The 16677-nt window shown below is 41.0% G+C and overlaps 1 long non-coding RNA gene across 2 annotated transcripts; it reads right to left on the bottom strand.

Moving 5' to 3' along the window:
* Positions 1 to 728: 728 nt before the first annotated feature.
* LOC144272104 (uncharacterized) lies at positions 729 to 16475 on the bottom strand. 2 transcript variants are annotated; one of them, XR_013347490.1, is made up of 4 exons: positions 16333 to 16475; positions 15208 to 15440; positions 11136 to 11191; positions 729 to 840 (listed from the first exon to the last, which is right to left on the bottom strand). It is a non-coding gene; the product is annotated as an uncharacterized LOC144272104 (long non-coding RNA). The 2 variants fall into 2 exon arrangements; XR_013347489.1 differs by lacking the exon at positions 729 to 840 and adding an exon at positions 6182 to 7151.
* Positions 16476 to 16677: the final 202 nt, after the last annotated feature.

Genomic DNA, 16677 nt, shown 5'->3' with positions numbered 1-16677 from the left:
CCACCTTACTGCTCTGCACTAACTGGAGTTAAAGAACCTATCCTACACCCATTTGTCTATCACACAGACTATATTTGCTTAGCCCACCCCTCCATTAATCAAATACATATGCACAATAATCAACCTATCCCTACTCACGTTGGCTATCAGACTGTCTCTGAGAATCAGGGGGCTCAGGGAACACTAGCTGGTGTCCATGCTCCCCCATTATCTTCCTGGTCCAGCATGCTTATGTCCTCCTAAGCTTCACAGCTTCTATGTCTTCTTCTTTTCAGGGCTCCTTATTTCATGTATGTCTTCCCCCTCAGGCAAGGATCATGGCAATGCTGTGCAGCATAAACATACCTGGAACATCCTGCTAACCTTGTCAGAGGTGTAGGGTAATGTGCCACCAATCTCGGGCCAACATCTGAATCCCAGATTGAGAATGCCAAACTCCAGCTCAAAGCCCATTCAGGTGGATCTGAGTTTACTGCTGTATGTGTGTCATGCAATTCTATTGCCTCCACATACTGCTGTACGTGTGCCATGTTTTCTAAGTGTGCTCTTCGTCTCCTGAGGGAAGGAGAGAGAGCATTTATTAGCTAGATCATCAGTGGGAATATACGTATGTGGAAGGACCAAGGGGTAAATGTTGTCCCCACCTCAAGAACCGTAGGTGACCCCCTGACAGATGTGATTTCACTGTATGGGGAGCGGGGAGGATTTGGAAGTAAGGCAGAGGGTACTCACTCTTACATGGTGGAAGCTCAACTCCGTGGTGGATATCTGTAAGACAGCATGCAGTAGGCCGAGCTCAGGTGGGCCTGAGGACCCTCCTGTCTTTCTCTTAATTCTTGCCTGTGGGGAGGGGGCAGGGGGGTTAAAGCTTTTCTTCACTGTAGTACATTTCCTCACTACCCAGTCCAGCTAAATGGACTGGGTGCCGAATTGGTGCCTCTAAAACTGTATTAGCATGCCAGCCTACACCCTGCAATAGAAATGGAACCAGGGCCTAATGCCTGGCTCTGTAACTGCTAACCCCACCACAACTTTTAAGATGATGAAAGACAATACATTCAGAACAAAATCAGAGAAGAGATGTTTAGTTCCGAACATTACAAAACCAACATGATAATTTCTGGATTTTTAACACCAGCTCAGACTCATAAAATACAAAAGATGAGATTAAATAAAACATTTCTTTCCAGCTTCCCCAGCAGGGAAACCCGTGCACAATTTAAAATAAAACTCTGTTTTTCCAGGCTTGCACAGTCTTGTGCAGATGTCAGAAGTGTGCAAACTAGACACACTTTTATCGAATTGCACCCTAAATTACTTTCAAAAACAGTTTCTTCATATTTGTTTGGTAGATTTTGCAGTTTCTTCCTCTTTTTCTATTTTCAGACAGCTTTGTCTAATGGGAAATGGATATACAAATTTAGATCTTTTTACAGTTACTAAGGCTTTAAAAACTGATCTGTAAAAAAGAATCCAGTGGGTAGGTGGAGGGTGGGGAACGGACACATATGTAACTTTGCTCTGTAATCCCTGCTAGAGAAAATGTTCAAATAGTCATTTTGAAAAGTTGCACTGAGTACATAGACAGCTGTTCCTCATACATACTGGGAATGTTTCTTTTAAATTCCTAAGGACACAAGAGTTTGATACAAAGCCAGTACCTCTAGAAATGGCAAAAACTAAATACACCCCATACTGATGCTTTCACTGTCCCAACAAACTCTCTCCCACAACTAAAACATTAAAACTTTTACCCCACATCCCACATTGTGAGATTAGGCCAATAACTAATGTTCTATCCAAGTAAAATACATTTTGTCATTGCTTGAAAATTTTACCTTTCACAGAAGTATAGTATTTCTGACCAGCAGGGAACATATGTCAACATTATCTATTATTACACAATGTCAGGACCAGAAAGGGAAGGTGGGTGGTGGATGTTAATAACAACTTAAGCGATTTTCTAAGAGAGGCATTTGAGAAGTACAAAGCCAGAAGTTTGAAATGTTTTTGTCTGATTGTAGCTGTGTCAGCAACCTGCCTCCTCCACTAGTGCAAACCTAATTCTGCCTGTGACCTAGTGCCCAGTTCTCTTTTTCAATCTGAGCCAACACTTTGCTAAACTGGAAAGTTTGAAAAATACCTTAGAAAACTTCTCTACCAAAGAAAGAAAAGAAAAACAAAAACATATGACTAGTCCCGATGAAAATGACTCCCACTCACTAAGGCAAACACTGTGATCATAAGGGATAGAAGGCTTCTTAATTTTTAGTATTATTTTTACTTTTAATATATTAGATCAACTATTTATGTTTCTTTTGTTTGTGTGTGTGTACTATTACTGTCTTTGGCTGTGCAGTACCTTCAGAATAAGAATAATTTAAGGATTCATCCTAAATGTGGGAAGGATTGGGCCAGTACGGCAGACTAGTAGGGGAGGAAGCATTATTAAGGCATGGGATCTGGTCCCTGTTCTGTCACAGATTTCCTGTGTGACCTTGGGCAAATCACTTATCCTCTCTACACCTCCCTTCCCCATCTGTAAAATGTGGGGATAATAGCACTTCCCTACCTTGCAGTGGCACTGTGAGGATAAATACATTAAAGATTGTGAGGCATTCAGACACTACAGTAAAAAAGGCTATATAAATACCCAAGATAGAGAGATAGCAAACTGCAATGGATAATTACCACACTCATGCAAGATTTAATTTGATAGGCAGATACAGCGTGCTGAAACAGCACACTCAGGCCCTGGGGATGGAAGTGCTTTGTGTTACTCAGAGCCAGCTTCAGGAGCCTGCATCCTGGACTTTTCAGAGGCTCCCTGGGGCAAATTCACTGCCCTGCTGTACTATCTTTGCACCGCTTAAGGGCTGCATTGGTCATTTTCAGGATGGCTCTGCAAACATTTCTGGCATCAATATTTGGGAGACTTTCCACGAACATCTTTGCAAACCCACAAAACATCACATGAACACTCACGGAAAATAAATCAAACCGGTCTCAAACAGCCCCATGAGTGTGTGACAATTCAAACACACCTTCCCACTTTTCAGTATTTGCCCATTGCTGTTCTGGATTCTAGAGTTAATAAATGCAAGGGTGGGGAAGAGAGGAAAGAAGGTCACTCATCCCCAAGGAAAGCAGTCTCTCATGTCACCTTTCTGTGTGCTGGGAGATCCACGCCAATCAGGCTCTGGGGCACACAGGGATTCATGCCGTGTTATCCGTGGGGGCAGAAAGTCTTCACAACAGCAGAAGCTACAGTTCTAGGTGACTCAGTAGCAACTCTGGATCGCACTAAAGGAACTAGCGACATGGTTTTCATTAAATGAGAATCTTTTGTGTAGAGGACATGAAAGACAGTAGAAGAGAAGTCAAATGCAGGGCACTCCATGAATTTACAGATGCTGGAAGGGGAGGAATAAAATGTCAGTTTCCCAGAAATGGCTGGTCACAAAAGACACATGTATGACTTTGCTGTGTATGGTTCTTAAATAAAATGTGTTATTTTGTTGCCATGAACTCCAGTCTTCAATAGATAGATTGATGGACAATGAATAGACTTTTAAAAAATAAATATCTTTCACTGGCCACTTTCTATGCCATTCCTTAACTCCCAGAACAGGGGGCCACAACTTTGAGTCAATCCTTAGCTGCTGTAACAGTCCTTGGAGGCTGTAGGCACCCAGGTGTAGGGCAGTGCAGGTCTCTCTGTTCTGTCGTGCAGTGAAGACCAGACCAATACCTAACAATCCTGGAACTGATCAGGGCAATGTATAGGTGGCTTATAGCTACCTTTATACCCCATCCTGAATTCTCCTACCCTAGAGCGGTAATGGGTACAGCATGAGCAGTCCCCAGGATCTGCCCCATTGTCCTTCTATTTGTATGGGACTGATAGTAAATCTTTTTCAGGGCCTTTGTAAAATATGCTAGGGTGCTCACACTGTGTTTTAAGGTGTGGATTTGTTTGAGGATTTAAAAAAACAAACAAACAAACAAAAAATTTCCTTTCCATAACAGACCAATGTCAAGGTTGCTGGGCCCAAAATGTCTCACCTGCTTTTTCTCTCTCATATTTTGTCTGCAAAATCCATGTGATTCTTTATAGGTGCCACCACACCCACAAAAATATATCCTTCAGGATATTTATTCCCCTCAAAATACAAATTATTCTGTTCCCCAGTAGTTATTTGTTTTGCATACAGTTACACAGCTGAATCAGAAGCAGCAAGATATGAATATATAAATAATGGAAACACTGAGGTGTAGTTTCTCACGTTTAACGTAACACAGGGGAATACATTTTTATAGCAACCCAGTAAATGTTGTAAACTGATGTTTTCAATTGCAGTGACTCAGAATTAACTTCTAACCGATATCTAAACTAGTTGCAGCTTTTTATAGTCTCATGCTTTAAAGCCATAATGATTTTTTTCATCAGCTGTAACAGAAGAAATTATATTTTACTAGGAGTTAGTAGAGGTAAACCATAAAAAAGGTAAAACTGAAACCACTTATAAATGATTATTTTTGTTCCACATAACTTCAGTGAGTGATATAGAGGACATAACCCTTTTACCTTATAGGAATGTATATGTGCAGTTCTTTACAAGAGCGTGTACATTGTTTCCCAATACTTAGGGCATGTGATAATTAAGGGAAAATGTACGAAAAATGTAAGAAAAAGAAGGTTCTCCTTTCGTGTAATGGTAATTCAAATATTATTTAGCCAAAGCAGAGCTTTTGTGTGTGCCTTTTTTTAATAAAAACTGATTCCCCCAAATAATGTGGACATTGCACACACAAGCCCATCCCCCCTTACAAACAATCCAGGGTCACATGTCTTAAAAAAAAAAAAAAAAAAAGATGAGAGAGCAGAAAATGCCACCATCTGAAGGTCAAAGTTTCTTTCTGATTCTTCCATGAGAGGGACACTTTGTGGGATTCTGGAATGTGAAGTGTACACCTTGCAGATTCTGACTGGACAAACCCACTGACCCTGGAATGTCTTCTCATTTGTTATTATTCATTATTTGTACTACAGTAGTGCCTGGAGGCCTCAACCAAGATCAGGGACCTATTACGCTAGCCACTGTAGAAACACAGAGTCCCTGCTGCAAATTGCTTAGAATCTAAATAGACAAGACAGAGAAAGGGTGGGAGGGGAAACAGAGGGTGCATCTATACTGCAAATAAATGCATTTCAGCTAACTCGGCTTGTGGGGTTGAGGCTACAGGGCTGCTTAGTTGTTGTACAGACACTTGGGGTCGGGCTGGAGCCCAGGCTCTGGGACCCTCCCTCCTCGTAATTCAACAGCCCTGTAGCCTGAGCCTCGCAAACCTAAGTCAGTTGACATGGGCCAGCTGCAGCTGTTTAATTGCAGTGTAGAGGCACGGAGAGGTGAATGACTTGCCCAAGGTTCAACAGCAGGTCTGTAGCAGAGCCAGGAGTAGAACACAAGTCTCCTGACCCCTACTCCAGTGCCGATAACCACTAGCCCACGCGATTTCTCAGTGCTGTTCTTCGGGCTCCCCGGCATCATCAGTAATACCACATTGGCTAACCATCCCCATTCCCACACCGTACACATCTAAATTTTTCAGAGGGTGGCACAGGCCCAGACCACAAACACTGATGAAGATAAGGAGTACTTGTGGCACCTTAGAGACTAACCAATTTATTTGAGCATAAGCTTTCGTGAGCTACAGCGAAGGTGAGCTAAGGTGCCGCAAGTACTCCTTTTCTTTTTGCGAATACAGAATAACACTGCTGCTACTCTGAAACTGATGAAGATATAAACTTTCTACCCCTATATCCGGCAGAACCAAAACACCTGGATTCAAATGCTTCTGAACTTGGAAGTTTAAAATTCAAAACTGAAGTTCCTAGTGCTTAGAGCTGACTTCTTCAGGAACTAGGTTAGAGCTGTGAACTCTGATATGAGCCTGGATCTTGGGTTTGGATCCAGGTTTTTGGTTTGGGTCCCATCTCTAATTAAAAAAAGAAAAAAAGAAAAAAAAGGATAAAAAGAGATGAAAAGATAATTGCAGAAACTTAAAAGCCACTGTTGCATTCTTTTAAAATTACAAATTAAGCTATAAGTGATTCCAAACTATGCTGTTTTTATTAAAAATGACCTAATAATCTCATTTTCCTTTCCTTTCTTTTATTTTGGAATTTATTCTATATCCTAGTAATCACACACAGAAATTACACAACACTGCACTGTGTGCTCCTGACAATATAAACACAATTGTTTATCCAGAAGCATTGTAGGTTCATGCAAAAAAATGTCATTTAAAGCTTGTGGTCAGATCAAGAAACCACAAGTATAATCGTTTGTTTATCCAGCCAAACATTATTGTGTAGTGTATGTTTATGGGGTTGGTTCTTTCCCCCCTCCCCCCACCCCCTGCATTTATTTATTTATTTGTAATCCATTTTAAATTAGAGTTATAGAGTGAAAATAAATGATTAAAGGAAAACAAATATGTCGATTCATGTGGAAGGATGTTTTAGTATGTAAATTGTTTCCTTTGTCGTAGCTTATATTTCTTGTTTTTATGCTTCCATAGAGGCTCCATGATAACAGGGCCCTTTGGTGGAATTTCTACATATTTTCTCTTTAGTTCAGGGCAGCTGGTTTCTTTCCTCTCTGAGGAGAAAGCTGAAGTATATTTATCACTCCAGCAGTGACTCAAAACAAACAGGAAGTCTTCATCAGCAGACTCCTGGGCAAGGCAGATACTAAGGTACTGGCAGAAAGGAAACAGAGGCCTTCGTCTGTGGGAGTCAGACATACACAGTATATTGTAGTTACAGCAGATAACTAGATTAGAGATCCACCAAATTATTTTTAAAGTCTTTTTTAAAAAGAAGAGAGATCCCAAGATATTTGCAGGGCTTACTGATACCGTGGGTTCCTATGAAGTTTCCCACCAAATTTTAGTTTGTCAGAGGAATATGAACTGCCCACCAAGTGTCTGACACTCTGGATGAACCTGTGTGCAAAAGGAAACCTGTGAGTGAGCTATTCTGAGAGTTTTCACTTTGATCTGGTTGCTTAGGAAAACTACTCCTTTAGTCTGAATAATTTCTTCTTTTAAAGCAGGGCTTTCCGGTAGGGCTGGCCTTCACATGACTGTGAGAGAGAGAGAGAGAGAAACTCAGAAAGTGTTAACCATTAAAATGAATATTGATATTTGAAGATAGTTTTTAAAATTACATGTGTTTCCACAATTGTGAGTGCATCAGGCATTGATCCTCACTGAAACTTTATCTCCACGGGCGACTAGAGAGGGCCGGAGAAGTGGAAGCATAGTACTGCTAAAACTCATATATATATACACACATGGGCCAGCAGTGACTTTATCAATCCCCATCTTCTGCAGAATACAATGACTCACTCTGATTGCCCTAAGATTGATTAGGGCAAGAATGGGCAACTTTAAGGCAGCATAGGGCCACAAAATCCACTAAACCCTTTGACAGACCGTACTTTTTTTTTTTTTTTTTTTTTTAAAGTGACTACATATTACATAACTCAAAAACGTTTGCTACAGTATGGCATGTTAACAAACACTTAACCATGAATTAACAGTGGAAAACTGAAGTTCTTAAATATAAAACCCCTTATTGCACAACCTTAAAAAGGGTTTAAACAAAACGGTTTAATTCTCTGCTGATATGCAGAGAATTAATACATGAAAACAAAACAACAGAACATCTTTCTTAACATTATTCCTCTGCTGCTCCCAGTCTCTGCCTCCACTCTATTTCCCCATGGACATAGGCTCTGCCATGTGGGGTGGAGTCCAGGACTGGGAGCAGGACCCCATGCACTGGATCGCAATGCCACTCAGATTTGGTTTGGCCACCCCTCCATTATGCCAATAGGAAAGGGACTCCACCATTACACCACCCAGCTCTGGTTACTTCCTCCTCATTGGCGGAGATGCTCCCCAACCTGCCCACTGCTGGGTGGGCCTAGCCAGAAGCTCTCAGCTCCCAAACAATCAGCCAATAGGGAGGCAGTAAATGGAGTGTGTGGGGTGGGGTGGAGTCAGAGCCTGTGTTGATGGGGAAGCAGAGGCTAGCAGAGCAGTCTGAGGGAGCAGCAGCTTTACTGAAAGACTGTGGGCAAGCCAAATAAAATGATATGGCAGTCCAGGTGCCACTAGTTGCCCACCCCTGGACTGAGGGACTATTTGACACATTCTTTGTTTGTTTTAATAATGAATTTTTCTCGATGTCAAAACATTATTTAAAATACTACAGAACACCTTAAAAAGAGAGGGGAAAAAGAGCCCGTACATACCAATACCCCTCCTCCAACAAAATAAAACAGAAAACCAATATTGGTAGTAAACTACTGATACGACTCAAAACCCATTAGCAAAGATTGCTTAGAGGCCTCTAAATTACTTTTGGTTACATACCTATAGTCTCCATTTTTAAAAACAATGTGTTGTGAAGCTCCAGTCCAGCAAAGCATTTAAGCACATGTTTCACATGACGCATCTGAGCAGGCACATTGGCTTCAATGGATCTACTCACGTGCTTAAAGTTAAGTATGTGCTTAACTGATCTGCTGGACTGGGACCTAACATATTGCACTTCAGGCTCATAGCACTGGCACCGATGTCACCCAACCCCATGTAAGATACTCTGTAGGAATGATTTCTCTAACTGTGAAGAAAGTTAAAACTTCATATGGTCTTATTTCAGTGATAAAATTTATTTTGGGCCCAAGCTCTTGGGTTGGCAGGAAGTGACAGTACTGTAGAGATCCCCTCCTTTTACCCTCACAAAGTATGGGTAAGAGGGCAACATGATCAGCCCCTCACAGAAGAAGAATGCCTTGTGCAACCCCATCTGGCTGGCTCAAAACAAGCACTGAAGGGCCCATGCCACAGAGGAAGCCTTCTTTGGGACCAAAAGAACAAATCATTCTGGAGGAGCTGTGGAAGAATGAGTCCAACAAGAGGGGAAAACTGGATGCTCTCAAAAATACTCATCCCCAGATTCAGGAAAGCTGAATGGGGGTGATGAAGTCTACCAATCTCAGCCTTCTCTCTACTTCCCCTCACTGTCCCAATGGCCTTTCACAGTCAAATCTCTCAGAAATGGAAGCTCAGTTGGTTCCCTTGGCACTCCTCACTGTCACTCCTGGTTCACTGTCCACTAGGAACTAACAGGTCCTATTAAATCCCAGCTGTGGCCTACCTTTTACCTTCACAATACAAAATCAAGATAGCAAAAATGCAAGAGTGCAAGAGCATCTCTTCCACTTGACTGAACATTCGCTCTGGATTGCATCATGGATTTGGTCCCCAAAGTCTCCTGGCAAGTCTGGGATAGGTTTTAGGGCTCCGTCTCTCATAGACACCCTTGCTTTCAGTGTCTTCCTCTTAAACCACCTGAAGTATCTTCTAGACTAGTGGCTTTTCTGTATCATTCACATACAGCTATGAAGCCACCTCTTTCCTTCCTACATAGAATTCAGGAAGTTGCCATTATCTCTAACTCTCCCTGGAGCAATGTGCTTGTCTTTTATTATAGCCTCATGCATCTTCCAGAAGCTTCTCAGTTTATTGACATGCCTTCTCCCCATTCATCTCTCTTAATTCAGGCACATGCAGACACATACTCCCAGCATGTTGCCATTTTCATTGTATGCCCGTATTCCCTTTTAACTGACTTCATGCACATATTCTCTGCTTGTGCCAAACTCATTAACCTCAGCTTAGCAACAATTTTCTGCAGAGACTTTGTTCTAATACATTTAGTTATGATGATTTCACATTCCTTAATACTTTTTTCAGAGTTGGGCATATGCACAATGCTGTCACCGTAAGTAATGTAAAAATCGTGGGCCCCAGGCTCAGATTAGGTAGGTGAATCCTTTTGCAGATCAGTCTCCTACTCCCTCAAGTCTGACTTTAATAACACATTGCACTTTTATTGCACCTTCCATCTAAAGATCTCAAAGCACCATACAAAGGTGTGCAAGCACTATCGTCCCCAAGAAACTTAAGTCATCGAGAGATGGAGAGATGGGCTCAGTCACATAGGAAATCAATGGCAGAGCTGGGAATAGAACCCAGCTCTAATAACTCACAGTCCAATGCTTTAACTACATCATCGCACCTCGGAGAGGTTGTGGATAAATTTTCCGCCGTCAGGGCCAGATTATAGCATGGGGCTATAAGACTCAAGTTGGGAACAAATTAGCAACTCAGATGTGCTGGCTGACTGGCAACAGTCACAGTTTTGGTGATCTCATTATCTGGTCTACACACAACCAGACATAAAATAGTTGATGCCACAGGCCTTCTGAAGCTGTTGTTTCAGTGCTATAGGAGTATTGGTACCAAGGATGAAACTATTCTAATCTTGATTGGTTGGCTGAAGGTAATTTTCCCCCTGTATTGCTGTCTGTCATCTTGTTGTTTCTTCCCTCATCTACTTTTCTTTCTATTTTTCTGTGAGCTACTTTATGTAGCGACCCCACGCTGAACTCGTCACTCCACAGTATATTGCGCAATGTCTAAAAAATCTGATTCTGGAAATTTGCCAATGTGTCATGCTGTACTGAACTTAAGATGCCATTCTGAATCTGTACCACCCATCTACTTGACAACTGGCTCAGAATGAGAAATAATACATGGGACAAACAAAACAAAACAAAAAAAAAGACAGGGACAGCCTCAGGAAAAGAATCCACATGCATACTTACACATTTAATTGACTCTAACCAAAGCCCCTTTTTTAAAGGAAGTATTTTCCAAATGAATACTGATATTTAAATTATAGTTGTAATAGAGGGTCAAAAATAAAATTGGGAGTGGTGAGGGGACAAGCATTTGGAAGCCAGAAACAAAGATTGGCAGTTGAAAGCAGCAAGAAAAGTGTTATGCATACGACTTCTTATGTCTTGCTTGACTTTGTGATGACAAAAAAAAAAAAAAAAAGGACTGTCTCTTTTTCTCAGCTCAGTGATTACAGCAAACCCACAGTGCCAGCTTCAGACTGGCAAGGCAACTAGCATTGCACACAAAAACAAATTCATTGGGGCTTTTTTTAAGCTTAGATTGATTTAATTGTGAAGGTCTCTCACACTCACCCATTTCCTCTCCATCATTTGAGGGATATTTCTCCTTCTTTTGTCCTTCTTTAAAGCTAACAAAATAGTAAACAAACGAGGAATGAGAAAAGTATATTCCATGTGTGAAACAAATGTAGATTATGCCCCTCATAAAACTCACCAGGTTTAAGAGCACCAGTGAATGAAGTACAGCAATGCTACTGCTGCTGAGAGTTATTTTGTCATACCTCATAGCCCTGAGAGGTGTTGGTACTGCTATTTAATTGTCAGCAGATGAAAGTATTTCCAAGAGAGGCACTCTCCACTCTGTCTTTCCCTTTAGAATCCGACATTTCTGATACCCTTCCCCCCCCCCACACACTCACATTCCATCCAGCTGTTTCAGCTGAAAGAACAAACAAATCAGCATAGACTTATTTAAAGAGATCTGAACCTTTAACATATTTTAGCCTGCAGGGCCCTATTCTGACTATATTGACACTCTGTCTATCTGAATATTAAGAATTGTAATTTAGACATAACAGTGTTGGGTCAAAGGTCCACTTTTTAGATATGGAAAACTGGGATTCATCTATCTGGATTATTAGCGTATTATAATTTTTCTTGAACAAATACACTAACTTCAGACAATGCAGAGGAAATGCTGCTTCCTATTTATGTTTGAGCTTACCCATATCTGCCCTCATGAGAGGTCCATTCCAGCAGGATTGTCCATTATAATGTATTGTGTGCCTAATGGGGACCACTAGACATTGTAGGATTTGGGAGACTGCAGGAATGCACTCTGCACTTTTCCATAAGAACCACTGACCCTCATGCATTACTTCAAAGTAATGAAACAGTAAATGATCTTGTTCCAAAGCAATGTTCAATAGTATGGATCTGCTTCTGAGCTACAAAAGTTATAGATCATCCATTAATAAATTCTGATCTCTCATCAGGATCCCAGCCCCATGTGTCTTCAGAATTCATTTTTTTCTTATTTTGGGATACAGAGACTTAGAGATATATGCTGATCTTGTTTACACCTTTGCAAATCCAAAAAGTTCTTTAGAAGAAATGCAATTACTCCAGACAAACTTAACAAGATCAGAATATGTCCCATCGAACATATCCCCTTTTTCTATCAACAAAATGGGACAAATTCTGTTCTCAGCTACATCATGTAAATCTGGAGTAACTGCAATGATGTCACTGGAATCCAGTATAGCTGAGGGCAAAACTTGGTCCACCATGTGCATTTGGTACACCTGCCGGGAAGATAAGGAGGCAGGCTTTGAAGAAAGAAAAGTAATAGTATCAGGATTACTAAATAGTGTATATAGTCAACCAAGCCAGTTCGACCACCCACTTCTGGGGAACAAATGTTCTGCACATCAACCTGACAGAGAGAAACCGTCATTCTCTTCACATTATAAAGATACATACATAAACCATAACTGAACCGTCAAGATACAAGCATGCCTAAACTGAGTAACCATATGATTCCATTACCGTCCATCAGTCCCTCTCTACTGTTCGTTATCCTCTCTCATTAGGCCATATCTAAAATTCAGATTGTAAGCTCTTTGTGGGCAGGGTCCTTATATTTCTGTCTGTAAAGCTTAAGCACTCTTTTCATAAAAAATAATAAGTGATTTGGTTGCTTGGGGCATTTTCTCCCCCGAAATATTCTCATAGGTTAAACAAAATGTTGGTGTCGGATAAGAGTGGGTAAAAGATTTTTGATAAAAGAACTGGATGAAGAAATGGATGCATTTACAGGTTCCTAACTCTTCCATAACCATTGAGCATCTACCACCGTTTTCCCAGACCTGTGCCCCACAACTTAATATTGATTGAAGCAGTAATAATTTAGGATGCTCTTTTGACTGCTCTTTAGACATTTTTAAGGCCCTTCTTTTTCAGGGTTTTTTGTTTGTTTGTTTGAATCTCCCAGGAATGTATCAGGTTTTATTTAAAAATTGCAAAAACCCAGGGTTGTGGGGGAAATCAGTAAAACCAAAAATGAAGGGCATTGGAGGGAGGGGGCCCAGTACCCATACAAGGGAGGAAAGGGTGCTACTCACCATGTAGCAGTTGAGGAAGCCTTCCACTCCCTGCAGCAGTCTGGCGGTCTCAGCTGCTGGGACCTTACTCCTGGCCCAGCTCACTCCCCCACTACACAGAGGAAGTGAACAGGGCCCAACTGAAGTGCCAGGGTCAGGAGGGGAGCAAAAGCTGCAACTCTTGAGTACTGTCCCCCTGCTGGCAGAGCCTCCTCCTGACCCCAGGCCTTCAACGCGGCCCACCCACTTCCCCTGCAAAAAAATTCCCAGGTCCCAGAAAAGCCAACATTCGGGTGAAAAATGGGTAAAATCTGAATACTGACTCTTTCAAAAACTGGGAAAATTGCATGAAAATTGGTAAATATCAGTAACAAAGAGCCTTAGATAGTTTTTATTTACTTGGGGCTTCCTGATATTGGATTTCATAGTTACTGTTAGGGGAAGAAAGAAAGTTGTACACTAACTACAGCATGTGCCCCAAAGAGCTTACATTCTGTTTCCTAGATATGGACAGCCCATTTTACTTACAATAAAGGTCTTAGATTTTCCTGTATTTATTAGTAGATTTAGTGCAGCAAAAGGATGCCAAACATTGATATTTCTTAGCACAGTTCTCTTAAGAAAATAGATTGCTCCATCTCCCTAATGAAAGCGAAGTGAGCTCTCTCTCACACACATATATATTTGTGTGTGTGTGCGCACGCTTGTGCACATTCCAGCATTTCTAAGCAATTTGGTCATCTGCTTTCTTGAACTGACAGTCATCTGCTATGTTCCGTGAATTAGAGTGAGTTGTTTAATTGAAAAGCTCATCTCAATACAAGTTCCTCTTTCTCAGCAGGTTTATTAAATATACTTTTTTCATCAACATCTATAAAACTAACAAAGTCTGTCTTACACACAGATTCAAAATCTAGTATAATTCCACAATGTGGCATCTAAGTCTTTAATGTTGTTTTGTCCTAACCTAATGTCAGGTTTTAGGATTTCTCTTTCTGCTTGCACTCATCGACATCTGTTTACAAAACTCATTGCATTTTTCCCCCTTCTTTATTACTTCACTAGAATATTCCTTGCCCAATTCAGGCTTACACTCACCAGACACTGATTCATGTAAGTTGGGCTTTCTTCTATCATTAACCATTTGAGACCCATATTTACAAACTCAGTCAAGGAGAGGTACTGTGTCATGAGATCTATGAATTTATTTATTTTATGGGGTTTTCTCTGGTGTGCACCACTTTAATATCTGAGCATCTCACAGACATTCTTTAATATATCCTCCCAACCCTCCTTGAGATGTTGGCAAGTATTGTTTTCCCCATGATACAGATGAAAGCGTTGAGATAGAGTGAAATTAAGAGACTTGCCCAAGGTCATATAGGAAGTTGCAACAGAGCTGGAAACAAAAGCCAGATCCTCTAATTCCCTGTCCAGTGACTTAACCTCTGGAATGAAAGGGCCAAGCTCAGCTCTGTGGTAATATTAGCACTATCATAGCTCTTTTAATATAAACTTGAGAATGATTCACATGTTAACCAGGAAAGTACATAGAGCTCCCAATGCTGCTTTCCAAGGAAAAACTGAAGCCACCCTAAAGCAGTTGGAAATTAGTCCTTGTATATAAAACAGCATAAACTGTTGTACTCTATGCCTCTTCCTCCCCTCAGAGTAAACCAACCACAGGAATAAAAGTTACTCTAAGAAAAGAATAGAAGCACTTCATCTATGGATCATACACTTCAACCTATTCACTTTACATATACAAGACATAAAAGTAAGAGTTAATAGTTCCTGAGTCATTTTTTTCCCCCACCCATTTTCTTTTTCTTAACAATCAAAGAAAGTGAGAGCAAAGACCTTCTTTGGGCTGAGGGCAGAAAAAAAACTGTCCAGGCCATTCATTGGCAAATAGTAAAATAAATCCAAGTATCAAAAGATGATCAGAACTGTAGCTCATACAGTATTATGTTCATTCGACTCTCCCTGTTCCCACATCACTCCTATTGATATCAATGGGAACAATACACGCACATACATACACAGTATTAGGCCTGCAAGCTGTTCAGCACAGTGACCCAATGACGTCAACAGAGCTCTAAACATGGGTGCAGGAATCCACCCATGTGGAAAAGCCTGCAGGGTCAGGACCCAGTTCTTCCACTCTTACTCATGCTGATCTGTGCTCTCTTCTGTGAGTAGCCCCATTGAAATTAATGGGACTATTCACAGAGAAAGGCACTGCTGCACGCAGGTACAGGAGGCAGAGTTGAGCCTGTAGGGAAGAAAAGAATACATTTGGGTATATAGTAGGGAGAACTTACCAATAGTTTCACTTTTCTTAGTAGTCCAACACCATGCTCAGTTAAATAAATTTGGTGGTCTCAGTCCAGCTCCCACTGGACAGGGGTCAATAGAAAATCCTATCATAATTGCTCCTAACTAACATTCTTGCTGCCAGTTTTAGCAAAAAGACCAAGGACTAAATGGGCACTGAGAATAAGTGAACCCCCCTCACCACTAGAGGTGATCTCTCCATGGCATAATTATAGCACACTGGTGAGGGCCTCAATTGTTATCCTTCATGAGCAACACATACACTTATTAAAGAATAAGCTCCCAAATTTCTATCCTATTCAAGGCCTTTTAATGTAAGCATTTTAGGGCAGTTTTAATCCTAATGCCAAAAACAGACAAAAACTTTTACATTGTCTCCATATACAGGATGCTGGCTTGACATCATTTAATAAAGACAATGTTCATGCTCTCTCTCTTTGTTATCCAGTATTTGGAATCATGTGAAAAACTTGGCTGAGTATGAAACAACTTCAAAAGACACATTTCTGTGCCAGCCAGGATGCATCAAAGTAGGGAAACTAACGACCCAATTCACCTGATCCTACTAGCTGATAGAAAAGTACAGGGAAGCTGTTTTATCATTGTACCTTCTTAACACTTCCTTCCTATTCTAGATGCTATTTAAACTATTCTTGCATCCCACCAACCAGGCCTTCAGTCTGCTGCAGTTCTCAACTTTAAGGGATGTGAAAGGAAAAGCAAAGGGAAGCCTTAAAAAGAGAGGCCTGTACGTTTCTGTGCAGTTACTAAGCAGTCATATCCTTCTGCTTTCCCCTGAAAAATCAAGTATCACCTTATCGTTTCCTCACCAAGATTAACTCCTGCTTCCTGAAGAGTATTTCTGAGGTAGAAAGCAGAGGTGGTGAAAAAAAGGGGGAGCTGAAAAGCCCAATCTGTCAAGCTCCATTTTAGAAGAAAGGAAAACTGAAAAGTGAACGTATTTAACATGAGCTATTTCCTGCACTCAGGAGGGAAGAAAGCATGCTACTAACTGTGTGCATGAGGAGATCTGCACTAGTGTTATCTCTGACCTGCAGCTTAGCCCTTGTGTCTCAGCTGCCAAAAAGCTCCTATTCAACGTTATGCTGAGTTCATCAATGCTCCACGTGTCAGGATCCTAACAGGAAAAAGCAGGACAGACAGTCACTCTATTC

Source organism: Eretmochelys imbricata, chromosome 11, assembly GCF_965152235.1.
Source record: "Eretmochelys imbricata isolate rEreImb1 chromosome 11, rEreImb1.hap1, whole genome shotgun sequence".
Classification (NCBI taxonomy): Eukaryota; Metazoa; Chordata; order Testudines; family Cheloniidae; genus Eretmochelys; species Eretmochelys imbricata.
Note: the sequence above shows the minus strand (reverse complement) of the source record. Positions and strands in the feature narration are given on the sequence as shown.